Below are 15,620 nucleotides of genomic sequence, written 5' to 3'. Positions count from 1 at the left end.
AATTGCTATTAAATCAATTGGCTTTGCTTTTCTCACATGAGCCAAAGTCTATCATTCACAAAACTCTCTATCTAGATACCAAGGAGACATTTTCATCCTGCTGCTCCATGCCAGAGCTGTAAATGTTTGTTTGGTGTGTGTGGCCCTCTCCTGTCTATGCTGTTTTTCAGGGCATCACAAACCTGAGCAGGCACATTCTGGCCTGCTTCCCTCTGCAGCCCAGCCATTGAAATTGGGCTGGCAGGGAAAAGCTGCACATTTCCATTTCACCATAAAGGCAGTAGGCCTTAGAAGGAAAAAATATTATTAGGAAAAAATATTTATATACTATCAGTTTATGTAGAAGTATAATCTTTCATTAAGCAAAATCTTGATTTTTGTAGTCCTTAGATACATTTCAGAGGGGAGGTTCAGCTGGAGATGAGAACATCCTTCACCTATCCCACCAAAAGTTACCCAGGGGAGAACATGCACTGTTCAAAAAACAAAGTGTGAACTTCTCATCCACTAAATATTCTGGAATTAAGGAGAAAATTAAATATAGTTAAGGAAAAAATAATAAAACCTCCAAAAGCAGAAATCAACTTTGCCTTTAGACAAATAAGACTTTGGAATATATATTCTTTTGACATATGGAAATTCTACCTTCTAAAGAGAGTAGAACATGTGGTTGTTAACAAAACCCAGCCAAATATGAAGCAAAAGTGAAAGCTGCAAGAAGATATTTCCAGTTTTTTTAATTCTAATAATCACCAACATAGGAAATATAGTTGCAACTGCACACTGTGTACATACAGAAATGCCTGATGTGTTATTGTATACAATTGATATCACAAAGCCAAAAGTATAATAATTATTTCCAGCTCTGGAAGTTATCTATTTAATAGAAAATCCAGAATTATTTCCTACTATTCACTTCCTATAAGCAGAACTCCATGGCTAACACTGCTTGGTAAATGAAAACCAGGTCTAGTGAGTGGTATCCTTGTCCATGGCAGGGAGGTTGGAAAGAGATGAGCTTTTAGGCCACTTCCAACACAAACTAGTCCACAATTCTATGAAAATTATTCTTTCTCTTATTGTTGGGCCATTTTTAACCATTTACAGGATTGGGGCTAAAACTGGAGTGAAAAACAAACACCCTTTGACTGTTTAAAATACTCCTCCCTAGTACAAAGTAATTAGGTGTGCATCACTTAGACCTCTAAAAGCTCTAAATAAAGCTCTGCACCGGCAGGAACATCCAGCTTCTGATTGTAAAGCCAATGCACCACATTAAACTATTTTTTCTATTTCTCTGCTGCTACTGGGTTATTATACAGTGTTGCTCCAGGGTACTTTTGGTGGGAAGAAAGGGTTAACACACAGTATGTGAACCCCAGGATAACTCTTACAGTGGTCTGAGCAAACAGTTGGAGACTTTTATTGATCCGACCCTCAGCTCTTTAAAATTCAGGAAACAATCACAAACATGCAATATTGCTCGGTGGTGATAGGAGGATGTGCTGTACATAAGAGAATATTAAAGGATTAATTTTAACATGCATTTCAGTAAGCTAAATGAGTTCTTAGTACAAAATAAAAAGAGGAAGTTTTCAGCTAGTCTTTAAATTTTAAGTGTATCTAAATTCACTGTGTGAATCTAAATTTTCCATTAATCTAATAAAAATACTTCCATGGAAGTTCTAATTTGGTATTTTTCCATCTGTTTTTGTTGTTTTTCCCTCCTACTAGGCACACTTTTCTAAAAAGCCTTTACAGAAGATGCTAGACTTTAAATCCAACTCCAGAATTAACAGGGGTTTGTTAGTTTGCTGGCAAATCCTCTGGGTAAGTTTATTGAGACTAAGGCAACATCCAAGACAAAGTACAAGGATATGATACTTGAAACATTTGTACAGAAGATTAGGGTGCTAAAACAACATCAGAAAATCCTCCTAACAAGGCAATTCCAGCACAGAAAGTAAAACAAAGTTTGATTTGTCTGCGGAGTTTCCAAGCTTGCAGCTCTCTATTACTATTGAGAGATCCAGAGATGGCAAAACTCAGTGAATTAGACCCAAAGTAACTCCAAAGGCTGGAAACTTATATTCTAGAGTATAAATTGGGAGGTATTAAGCAAGCATTTGATGTACAAACACAAATAGCATAATCCCTCTGTATTCTTCAGAGAGTTGACAACATTAATGTAAGGCTAAAATTACTCCTGTTCCAAATCCTTAGTTTTATTAATTTTTATAAACTGCTTTAAATAAAAGTTACATTGAAAGACACAAAATAATCCCCTCTGATCCCAGTCTTCATTTTATATGTCTATCACTGTTTTCAAGCTCTGAGATTCCAATGTATTAGTTCTCATTTTAATGGCACTATGGTAGGAGTCTGTAAATATTGCAGTAATATGAAAATGAGCTAATTTAATTTCTTAAGAAAATGCATGTATAAAGTTCCCTGTGGTTTGTAATTACTGTAAAGTCAACAGTTTACATCAATGACCCAGTAATCAGCTTCTCAGAATGTGAATAATTAATGAAGAAATGTTTTCAATGAGCTTGCAAATGGAAGACTCCTTGGAGTATGGTGAAGCAGCCATGCTGTGAGCATAGTGCTGTGCAGGAGACGTCTTTTATTAAGTACTTATTTGTATTTTGTGTCTTCTTCTTCTAAATGCCCTCCCATTGATCTAACACTACTCAGTATGCCAATTCCACTGTGCTAAATGAGGGCCAGCACCATGTAGGTGCTGTGAATTATGGCAACACCAAAGAGTGAAGGACACATTCTGCACATCCTGACACCTGCTGTTGTTACACTGTCCACAAACAAAACCATTTTGTTTTTAACACTTCAGCATTGCTAGAAAGAACAACTTTATATTGAATTTATACTTTATACTCAGAAACAACTTCATACTGAATTCCTGCAGCAGTGAAGAACTATACCATTAATCTTTTCTGGCATGTTCTACACATGCTATCTGTGCTTGAGCAGCAAAAAGGTGGGCTGGTTTTTATTATTTCACTGTATTTAAGAAATGCTTTAATATAAAAAAGACAGGAGAAAGGCCTTACTTCTGCAACAGTCTTTGCATTATCAATCCTTATATGATTAAAAGATCCTCACTAATTTCAACATGCTGCTAAGTTGCTCATACAATGACAGCCAGTGACATTCCTGGTAGCACAACATAACATTGGTGGCTGCCTTTCTGATTCCTACAGTTTAAAATCCATTTTCACATTCACTTTCTGACTATGCCCCAAAATAATCTAAAGGAATTAGGCAGACCTCAGTGAGATCTTCTTATTGACATTTATGTTGATCAATGTTGGCTCTACCAGAATTGGAATCTACAGATCAATTCCCTTATTAGATTCGTTCTCAGTGCTGCCATGATCATTTTATTACAGAAGCTGCTGCCATCAGATGCTGCTTTATCACTTTATAATGAGATAAGCTGAAGCTTTCCTCTGGCATATAGCTGGAAATGATAACTGTCTGAAGTCTAAATAGTTCTTTCACAGATTTTCAAAAATATCCTTATTAATGCATAGGTCTGTTTTAAAAACGATTTTCAACTGAATTTACCTAGGCAGCAATAACTTTTGTCCACAAGAAAATTTCAGATCTCAAGGTGTTAAACAAACACTGGAGACTGCCTTATTAATCACTTTTTTCTTGCTGAGCCTACGAGCCAGATGACAGAAGAAAAGAAGCTCAGAATGAAGATATGACAGAAAAATAAAAATGGTCTCAGGCACAGTAGGAGTTTGATATGGACACACAAACACACGTGCAAACACTCCAAAATAGCACACACAATACATACACAAGGTTTGTCATAAGTGTTTTATCTGGTTTTGAAAATATGCAGGGACATGATATTTTTAGTGAAAGTGGTGTTACAGCTCCTGTTGAGAGAGGAGTTCATCACATTCATTTAAATCTCCGATAAAATAAATTAGCTTTTTTATTGCCAGGTTGAACTACAGGGCCATGATTGTTATGTATTGCTACAATCTAAGTCTTAATGGCATTTTAGCCCTGTGGTGGTCAAACAGAAACCATTTCAAACCTTCTAAAGGCTATTAAAACATGTGCAGATGTCTGGAAAATTAATACTATTATCTAACACTAATCTTTTCCCTGTAGGAGGAAAAGGAGAGAGAAGGCTCAGGGAAGATGTTTTAGATCAATACATGGCAACCCAGGAGGGCAAGCTCCGTTTCACAGGCAAGTTCATTGGCTGTGAACGGGGGATTCAAGTGAACAGATTCATCCTTATTTGGATTTCACTGAAATCATTAATTTACTCAAAAAAAAAAAAAACCAAAACAAAACCAAAAAACTTAAAAGAGATGGGCATTGTTTTTACAATCCTTCCTCACTGCTGCTTCCCAAGGTCCAGCAATCTAGGCACTGGAAAGGTTCATTCATTTAAATGACAAGAGCACAAATTTGTCAAGGTTAATGTTGAACAAGCCATATTCTCCTTGCCTCAGTATTATGCATTAAAAAGTTACTCTATTCCTCCACTTTTTTTTTTTTTTTTTTGTGTGTGTGTGCAATACTGTCGAAATGTCATGTGGATTGAAAGGAGTTTTAAAGTAGGAGGAGAGTCACAAAAAATACTTTTATTGTTAGTGTAAGGCTTTTACATACATACTTTTCTCCCCAACTCTAATGTATTGTTTTTGTCTCTGACAGAAGACTTTCTAATAAGAAGAGACTTTTTTCTTGAATACCTGGATACAAGGTACTTTTCCTCAAAGCACTTACTTAAAAATATGATTTAGAAAGAATAAGTGGGTAGATTCCCAGCTGGTAGGAATTATTGGCTTCACTTCTCCTACTGAAATAAAATGAATTTCTGCCAGGACAGGAATTACCCCATAGGCTTCCCAAACTTCTATTGCTTTTCAGAAATAAAGCTTCTAGATAAGTGTGCATTTCTAGTGGTATTTCATTCGTGAAATCCCAAATCTGACCACAAGACCTCTAGATGGCACTTCAAGTTCTTCAAGGTTTATCCTGATACACCAAAATCTCAGGGCTTGTGTAGGACACAGGACAACTCTGGAGACCTGATGATCTCAAGAAGCAGCTCAAACCTTGGCTGTAGCCTTCTGGAATTCCACCAGCCTACTCTGGAGTGATGAGAAACCTTGGAATGATCTCAGCATCGGGCTGGCCATGCAGGCCAAGTAAGGCTGAAGCCCCGGTGAGGTGGGAGAGCTGGTGCTGGTACCGGCAAGGAGGGTGCATGGATGGCCTGAGGACACAGCCCTGCACTGCCCATGCCCATCTGCACCTCCCTCCTGTGCCCCAGCCAGCAGGAACACCAGGAGATGGAGAGTGAGAATTGCCAGTCACAGCTCCTGGCCAAGCTGTGCTCCTGGAGGAAAGGGCACCGTACCCTCCAAGCATTATTTAGGACCTGAACTGGCCTTGGGAGGGCTAGGGCTAGACCTGGCATGGGATGACATGGAAAAATCCCCTCTCCCACCCTGCAGCCAGAGGCAGTCTGGCCCAGGTTGGGAGTTTTACCTCTGGCTCAGGTGGCTGAGAGCTGCAAACCCTCTCAGCAGCCGTCTCTGCTCAAAAGAAGCTGTGCCAGCCAACTCCTAGCTAGGAACCCGTGCCCTTGTGAATTGATCGTTTTCTCAGTGTGGATAAAAGCAGGGCTTATGGAGGTATTATACGGGAATTTCTAAAGGGATCAGCTCCCATTTTGTCAGTAGCCAGACTTTTAGAAGAGCTCAGCACAATGCCTGAGCACTTGAAAGTCTGGTCCCATGTGAATAAAGGACCTGAAGACCTAAATGAAAGGTTAAATCCATTTGTTATTCCCCCAGGAACAAGTACCAGGTGAAGACTGGTGTCAGGGCAGAGAGTACCCATATTTCTAATTATTGTCAAGATCTCCTAGGGATCATTTAGTCAAATAAATCTAAGTGAGCCTCTAAAACACAATGCTAATCTCTGATTCATGCTCACACTTGCAGCATCTATAATTCACAATAATTGTGCCTGTGTCTGTGCCTGCATCTACTGTACAGGAAAAGTACACAAGGCTTATTTAGAGAAAAACAGTTAATAGTAAATAACAGAAACTTTAAAAAAATGATTGAGCATTTCTGCTTTTAAAATATAACTGAATATAAAAATGTAGGATCAAACCACTATGAAATTAAGTAGCTCATTTCTGAAATTGTATACCAGAAAGATGAGCTGAAGAGTGGGAGTGTATTTGAGATTTTTAAAGCCCTGCTATTAATTCATGATGCCATTGCTTTGGCAGTCTGTTTTCCATACTTCTAATGCAGTAAGATGGAGTTTAATTCATAATGTGGAAGATGCCCTTGTGATGCACACAGGACACAGACAAATCAGTGCCCCTTCCTGCACCCAGACACCGCTTGGTGACTAATGGAACACAGCCTGCCCGCATCTAGAGAAAGAAAGGAGCAGGGATGCAGTCTAAAGATGCTAAAAATACAGAAAAACTCCAGGCTGTCAATATCACATTGTTAAAGATTTAATGGCAAAGGTAACTTTTCCTTTCAGCTCGTCCTTATCAAGAGAGATTACAGATGGTAATTTAAGAGTTAAGGCACTAATGGACTCTTCAGTTTCACTGAGCACCTCGTGCTGATTTTATCTTGCAATACAGTATTTCACATTCTCAGCAAATCAACAGAGATTTAGTCAATATTGCCACGGCCTTTGGATGAGAATTTGAATCTTACCAGTATCCAAACTATCATTAAAGAAGATAGGTCATTTGGGAAACAAAGGAGAGCATTAGTAAAATTCAATACTAAAAGATGGGGTTGGTTCCTTAGGTGTTTTATGATTCATTAAGAGTAACATTTTATTATAATTATCATTTTATATCTAATAATCTAATTCTTCTACATGCAGTATCTCTAAGAATATACAAAAAATATAAAGTATATCAGACGAAAATTATTTTTTTCCGTAACAGATGGCAACAGAAAATACCTATTGAGTAACCTTATGTGCTTCAACCCACTTAGCATAATGTTAGTTTGTTTCATTTGATGGAATGTATAATTTTACATTACTAGCAATTCACACTGGCCTGATATAATCTGAACAGTTTAAATGTTATGAAGCAGAGCACTTATTGGCACACCTACTTCTCAGTAAAAAGAGCCATGATTCTGTACTGCTTCACCTCCTCAAAGTGCCACTGAACTTAAATAACAGTAACAAAAACACAGTAATAAAGTAAAATATAAATGAGGTTTTATATGAATTGAGTGTAATAACAGATGAAACTCATCCTTTATCTATGATTTGTTTCATATATGCTTTTGCACAGTTATCCTTTCTTTACATCTCAAAGTTTTAAGAAAATAAAAATGAACGACATACTTAGCTCCATTAGCACAATAAAAAGAAAATCATAGATCTGTAATAATAAAGGTTATAATTCTGTAGTGCTTTAGAATTTCAATAGATTCCCACTTTACCACAAGACAGAGCCCTTTAAATCCTTGAATTAATTTTTTACACTCTTTTGGTATTCCATTTGAGAGTTACAGAGTGTGAAATATGCACCATGATGAGAAAACAATTACCCTGCACACCTGTTGTTTGAGCACACTGCATTTAAGCAGGACTTGCAGAGGCCACTATTTTATTCCACTGTGAAATCCAAAAGGGGGGAGGCTTTAAAAGCTGACCTGATTATATGAACATGCACTTTTATATGTAACATGTGGCTTGTAGGTACCACATCACTACTGTGATAACATTAAACAAATCCATGCTAATTTCTGCTGTCAGAATGCCCATGATAATTTTTTTTTCCATTTAGAAATGAGTGACTCTTGGCTCAAATAGAACTACATATTAAAATAAATAAATTGCAAACTACAAAACCAGAAATATATCAGACAACACATGGATGTGTTGGTCACACAAAATAGAAACACATGAGTAACTCAGAGTTTTCACTAAGTTCACAACCAGTCTCTAAGCAGCCTCTGTACTTACACTTGACCATTTATGCAGGGATTCACATGGAAAGTTGCTAATAAATCTTGTTAGTACATTCAACAAACAGAACAGGCTGAAAGAGCAGCCACAATTTAAGCATTACTGTAGGTTAAATAGAACTGCATGGAATAAAAAAGCATGTCTTTTTAATGTCTGTTAAGAGTGAAGCAAAGGACAGGTTTGGAAAGGAATACAGCAATAGTCTTTCCTATGGTGGAATTTCTTCCTTTTTAAAATTTATTCCCATATAGAATACACAGAATAAAGGAAAAAAACAGGAACAATATTCTTGTACTTAATTACTCTGTCCACATACTTGCTTAGGGTTTCAAATACCATATTGGATTCCTGCCATCATGTGGCTCATCACTGACAATAAAAATCTATGCCTAGAATAAAGAAAAATTGTTGGCTCACTCAGTGTCAGTTGCTTATTTTTCTTTGTCTAAAAATTGGCAGTAAAATCTCACTTTTGTTGTCCAGGCCTGTCACATCAGTACAGCCCCACTATTCTCATGACACATGCTTACTCTGAAATACTCTCTTTGCTCTTGAATAATGCCTTTATGTGTCTTTAAAACTTAAAAAATATTGCTCTCCTCAGTCAAAATCATTCATAAATACTTCACCAAGGATCACGTGTAGCTTTCCTGAAGATTATTTGCTCATTTGATTTTCTGGTTTTGCTATAGCTGTGGCAATTTATTTTTATCAGGATAATGGAAATGGCTCATTTTTAGACTCAGCAGCTGAAATTTATTTATTTAAAATTGTATCACAGAATGTTGTGTTTGTGTCGACATGGAAAACCTTTCACTGGTCTTCTGTGGAACCTCTCCAGGCTAGTTAAAAGACTTGGACAGAGGAATGCTGAGCAGCTGGGGGTAATTTTCTCTTAAATGCATTATCATTCTCATCAGATCTACATCCCCTGGGAGCTCAAGTTAATGTTTTGATTTTGTTTGAGAGCAAATTGGTAAGAATTGAATTTCTGAAGTAAGGGACAACAGTCTGACAAGAAGGTAAATAACCAAAACACAAATTACTGATGGAGCAGGCCTATCAGGTTGGTTGATCTAAGCTCCTCAAACTAAAATACTGTTTTCCACTGACCCTCTCACTGTGCTTTGCTTTAGTCTAATCTGTTGTGAGGGATCTTGCCCTACCACTCCTCATTCCACCATCTCTAACAAACATTTTTGTGTTCTTTTGTCAGCCTGCCTATCCAGGAGCTGCTTCCAGGCAGCTGCATATCAGATACACCACCAAATTCTTTCAGGTATTGTGCTGCTGCTGTGCACTCAAAATTAGAAATCATGTGGCTTAGGGAGATTGGATCGAGTTTCTCCAGAAGAGGAATTGTGAGTTGGCGGGCCCCAAGTTGGGCAACTCCCTGGGGGCTCCCCTGGCAGGGGAGACCCTCCTGGAGCAGTTCTCTGTCAGGAACAAGAGACACGTTGGACTTTTTCCATCTTCAGCTTGTGTTTATTGTTATCTTATCAAAACTTCAGCACGCTGTCTGCACCAGACTCTGCGTGCAAGAAAAACAGCACAAAAATGGCCAACAATCTCTTGTTACAAGGCCTTTGAAGTCTAATCAAAAACTGAGCTACCCAATTAGGAAGCAACACCTAAATTATTTTACTTTCTAACCCAATAACTGACCCCTAAAGACCCACAATGCGTATTTTTCTACCCAATTACAAGATACCACCTAAACCCAAAAAGAAAGAGGAAGAAGAGGAAAGAAGAAGGGAACTCAAGACAACACCCTATATCCTCCACCTTGAACCCATCTATAACACACTAAAAATCTTAAAACCTAAATTTCTCACCCATGTGACATACTCCACTACTCTCTACAATCTCTACAATCTATTTCACACTTTTGTGGTTTCGAGTTTATCTTGAGGCTTTGGAAGTTTTCTCCATGAATGAGGGTCAAAGTCAGCGCTCCCCTGGGGGTCAGGACACCCCAGAGCAGACAGAGAAATATTCCCGGTGCCCTGGGTTTCCACAGGGGATGTTTCTTTCCCTCATCACTGACTTTTTGGTCACCCATTTATCTAACCAATTGGCTCTCCTAAATATTTTATCTCTGTAATATTTCTTCAGCATATATTTGGAGCTGCAAACAGGGCAAGTAATAAATATGGTTTATAATGTATTATTACATGTTGATGATTTAAGCTGAGATGAAATACAGACTTTCAAAGTTTTGTATTTCAGTCTTCTCAGATATCATTGGTGAGTGAGGACATGGAACAAATAGTAAGTAGGTAACAATTTGCTGAGATAATGCAAGATTGGAAATAATGACATCACCATCCTCACATGAAGAATGTTCTTTAATTTGTTCTTTAAATTCTCAAAAAACATGAGTGTTCTATACTAGATCACTGTCTCGATTCCTGATATACAGAAGCATTCTTACCATTTCTCATGGCTGCAAGGTTGATGGCTCATGAAGATCCTGGGGCAGGATCTTCATGACTTTAACTGTACACTTTGGTAGCCTTGACCTGGAGGAATTAATCCAGCAGGGCAACGGCCTGAAATCTTTTGAGAACCATAAATAGAGTAAAATCTACTCTTACACTTCTTAAAAGGGGTTCTGCTAGCAATGTAATTCTTGGATAAAGGTTAATGTACTAGTTTAAACTTAATATATCTCAAACATGCTTTACATTTAAATGATCACCTTCTTCTCTGTTGATACAGCCCTGGAGATTGTCTTAACTTGCAAGCAGTATTCAATTACCGCTGAAGAAATTAGCAGATCTGGAATTAATTTCTCCTTCAAGCCACCAGTCCTGATTTCTGAGTAAGGAAATATTCACTACAGATGCTGCCACAACTTATTTATGTTGATAGTTTTATATGTTTACAGAGGAGAAAAGGACAGAGTTTGTTCTGGAGCTGGAACTTTCCTGAAGATTTGCAGAAAGGAGTGCCCTGACAATCTGAAGGATACAGAGGAATAAATGTGAAATAAGCCAATGAGCAGGTCAGCTGCAGGACTTTCACAACTTTAAAAACAATTTGCTGATTTGGTATCAAGTCTGCCCGCTCCCTCGAGAGCCTGCAGGGACCTGACCTCTGTGAGAAAGAAATTCTACTGCTACCCAGCATATAACAATGCACTTACTGAAATGCACCTTGGAGTGCTGACAAACTGCTCCCTAACAGTGTGTGACCATCTTTAGGTTTCATTTCAAACCCTCAAACAGCTGCTTTCTGAAACACTTAAATATTACACAGATTTCATTGCTCGAAAGCAATGCAACTTCACTTTAACCTCCTGCATTCACACTTCATCATGCCTGAGGATGTCTGCACCAGAGGTCAGGCTCTGAGCCCAGACATTCCATCTCCTTTTGTCAGGTCTTAGGGCAATTAAGTGCCCTCTTCTTCTTCCCATATATAATAATGTCGTTGGTGCAATTTACCCCTTCCTGCTAAGTGGTGCAAGGTTCCATCACAGCCTGTACAGCCACACTCTGTCTTGTACATCAGGGCAGAGCTGTCAGGTTATTAAAAGGGCTCATACCAATGCAGTCATCACAAAGTAATTATTATTTACCTTGACCACCTGAGAATTCAACACTCTGTGCTGTAGAATTTGAGGCAAAATTTTAGGTGTAAAATTAAACAGTGTGGATGGTCCATGAGTAATAAATAGAAGTAATTCAGCCAGAGAAACACAAGGAGAAAATAAATGCTTCAGGAGATCTCCCTGCTTGGTTCTGGGGTTGATAAAGTAGAATTTTTATGATGGAAATAAAATGGCAATGAAAATATAGTTTAATACCAGGGATATTGTAAATCTTATGATTAGAAATATTATCTTATACTTTCCCAACGATGAAAATTTTATTACTTATTTAATCAAATAAATCAACTCAATAAATTTTGCTACTTGCCACTTTTTCATCCCTTTCCACTGAAAAATCCTGCATGCTTTATAAAAAAACCCCTGTGACAACAACTTCCTTTGTGAAAAGTGAAAGCAAGGCTTCTTCCATGGGAGCAATTCATCTATCAAACATCTTGAATTTATGTAAACAGAGCTATATGACATCAAAAAAAATTTAAAAAGGGATATTCATAAGAAGGCAACCCCTGATCCCTGTCATTCCTTCCAGCATCCTCCTGTATATCACTTCCACAGATTTCTCTCTTCACTTCTAATTGGTTTTCCTCTACTGAGTTTTAAATCTCTGACTATTATCCCCAGCTCTTTGTCCCACTTGCAGATGAAGTACAAGGTGGGTCACTAAAATGGAGCTCCTGGTTTTCTTACCCAATCCCTCTTGCTATGACAGGTAGAATTTAATATCTTTTTAGCAACCACATTAACAGAGGAAAATGAAGGCTGCTTAGGCAGAATCTCCTCTTTTGTGCTAGGTTTTAACTATAACTATTGCTCTTTCTCAGATGGTGCTGACACAAAACACTTTTCCAAGGCTTCATCGTTTTAAAAAAAGCTGTTTCAGAGAGATTTCCTGAGTATTATAAAATAAAAATAATGAAAAAAAGGCAATCAGCCTTCTCCTTATTTATCTATTCCAGTACTGCCTCTGTAAATCACACACTTCAGCTCCAAAGAATGTCCCCAGAAAGACAGGGTAGCTCTTAAAACTCTCTACAGTATCAGAGGTGAAGAGAAAAAAGCCTGAATTATCTTTTTAGCCTCCTAAAATTTTGCATCAGAGACTGCATTACTTATCTTTTCATGACAGGAGTGACACAGATGCTGTGTCACTCTCTGCAGGCAGTAAGCACACCAAAATTCCTGGTAGCAGAGAACTTAGATGGCAACACACACTACCACAAACTCAACACATACTGCCTCAAAAACACTATTAGGCCCTTCAACTTCATAAGCACTTGCACTTCATGTAAATGCATGACAAAGTAACACTTTTAACACCTTTTCTACAGTGAAGGATTCCTGAGGCAGTCATGGAAACTGTACTATGTGAATTTTAATTTTCATTTTAATTGGCAGCAAAATGAGTGTTTCTTTTGAAGTGTGTGAGAAGCATGGGCAAAACCAACAGAGTGCAATTGGTGTGGTGTGCAGGCCAAATTTAAAACACTTGTACCAATCCATTCACTGGAAAAAAGATGTGAATGATCTCGTATTTAAGACACATCAGTCATGGATTATCTGCTTGCAATCATACAGACAAAAACCTAGGGCAATGGTGAAATCTACACTTACCAATAAATTTTGTTTTAAAAAAAGGAAATCTATATTTCTCTTGAAATTTGAGAAGTCAAAATGTTTACAGTTTAAAAATAAGCTTACTCTGTAATACAAGAGTCTCCTCATGTCAAATATGGAATAATTTTATGGTAATATACAACGAACTCACAGAGGCTGATATGCAGAAAAAGTAGCTAACATTACTTATTTTTAGCTTGTGCCCTCTACCATGGCAGTCTTCAAAATTTGTATTTTTACTGAGTGTGGCTACTCCTAGGATGAGACCAGCATTAAATAAAATTGAACTGTATTGTATCAGAGAGTGCAGGAAAGGTGAAAACACCCCATGCTCCCACCCCCAGTTGGCAGAATTTGCCCATTCCCTTGATTGGGGTCCTGATCAAACAGGAATATCCTTAAGCACATATTTATAACTTTTCTGCAGAGTGACACACTTAAACCAATATTTACCTCCTGCTCTAAATCTGGGCTGTGTGCACTTCCAAGAAGACATAATGCAAAATTTTCTTTAATTTTATGCAGGCACACAACAGCATTTGCTCAATTTCAGTCCTAAGAAAACATCCTTCTTCAGATGTTTCATCTCATGCTGCAAGATCACAGACTACACGCCATTTATTTGAGTCTGGAGTATAATCAGAGGATAATTAAAATTCTGGAAACTCACATATTTCCTGTTTGGTTTGGATTTTTTTTTTTTTTTTTTTTTTGTAAAAAATGACATATGAAGAGTTTTAGCAGTTCTTCCTTTTCTAACATACACTTCAACATGTTCTCTGTTTTTTTTCACCTAGTGAGTCAAAACCTTTTGATACCAAGAGAACAGACGTAGCAGCAAATTTTGCTCCAGGGAGATCTGGACTTACTGAATGAACTTAATTCCCTTTTGTCCTCAGCCAATAATGACAAATCAAGCGAAAAGGGGGGAAAAGAAAATCTGTGTACATTTGTTCCTGCCAAACTGTGCAAGAACAATGATGTAAAATAATTTGAATCCCTCAGGGAAATGTGTTAGATCATTTGGTTCTTTCTTCTACCTGGCGCAGGTTCATCTCTTTCAACTTTTTTTCAGAACTGCTGCACAATCCAGTTTCAAGGATCTCAAGTCAAAGTGTTGATCCCACTTTTCAGATGATATCCAAGACTTCTGTAGCATTCCCAGAATAACCTGGTTTTATTGTTGCCATGCAAGGAATTGGGAGTAGAATCTGCATCTGTAATAATGAATGTGCAGCATGTGACTTCTGTGCAATCAAACCCCAAGCTGACATCAGCTGGAGTCAGACTCTTTGGAAACAGGAAAAAGAAAGAAAAAACTACCCCAAACCAGGAAGAAGGAGCAGTTGATGAGACTGTCAAAAGCAGAAGCGAGCAATGAAGACCGATGCTGTGGTGGATGTGTCAAAACTGTGAATGGATAAAGATAAATCACACCTCTGTACAGGGGTCTATAAAGGATGAACTAGGAAAGGAAGCAGGGGACGAGAGACAGGAAACCAGGATAGAGGAGGTCCTGACCTAGCAACACTCAAATCAACACAAAATCAAGAGACAGAACAAGAGCCTGAGGAAAACTCAAGCACCCAGATCCCTGTGATGGTGACCTGGCACCACCCTGCCCGTGCTTTAGAGTTCCTCAGTAAGTACAACTAGCTGCCCTCAGCGTGCAGATTCCCTTGCCTTTAACATCAGCTGTGAGCAGACTGTGTTTCTGCAGGAGAGTCAGCAGCCCTCAGCTGTTGGACAACAGTGCAAGGGCCAAATTTTCCTCTGAGTTACAGATGAACAGCAGTGAGGGTTTAAGATACACATTTAATATCACTTATGTAGCTGACATGTACTGCAAGTTCTAATTAGTTCTCATTTGCTGTTCTCCTAGCTCATGGTCAGATTTGTTGGAACTTCTGCAAAACAATTCTTCTGCAAAAAGAAGACAAAGATGGGTTCATTCACAATAACAGATTTTGCCAAATGAAGAAGGATACTGAAACATCTCTTAGTATTCCAGAATGGCAAATGAGTGAGACATGAGTCAATTGGTTTCTCAGCTATATCCTCCCATAAAATATTGGCAAAAAAAAAAAAAATCACTCTAAGCCTGTGAAGATGTACTTAAACCCTTCCTTGCAAGTTAGCTGAAACCAGGACAGTATCACATATGGCAAAAGTTAAATAAATGGGCTGTCTTCTCACAGGAAATTACACTGTTCACCATCAAGCAGGATGTTAAGGAACATGAGCTTCTCCCCTGCAGAGGGATAATGAACCCATATAATTCCATTTATCATAGCGAAGAATCATCTAAAAAAGTAAGTTACTCTGCAGGTGTGCTCCTCTCTCCAGATTTCCAGGCAATATC

The 15,620-nt window shown here is 38.1% G+C and overlaps 1 protein-coding gene across 15 annotated transcripts in view; it reads right to left on the bottom strand.

The window, feature by feature from the left end:
- The window catches only part of NCKAP5 (NCK associated protein 5), a 450,570-nt gene that overhangs the window by 66,600 nt on the left and 368,350 nt on the right, over window positions 1-15,620 (bottom strand). The window lies entirely within an intron of this gene.

The sequence above is a fragment of the Anomalospiza imberbis genome, chromosome 7, assembly GCF_031753505.1.
Source record: "Anomalospiza imberbis isolate Cuckoo-Finch-1a 21T00152 chromosome 7, ASM3175350v1, whole genome shotgun sequence".
NCBI lineage: Eukaryota > Metazoa > Chordata > Aves > Passeriformes > Viduidae > Anomalospiza > Anomalospiza imberbis.
This window is presented reverse-complemented; position numbering and strand designations above follow the sequence as displayed.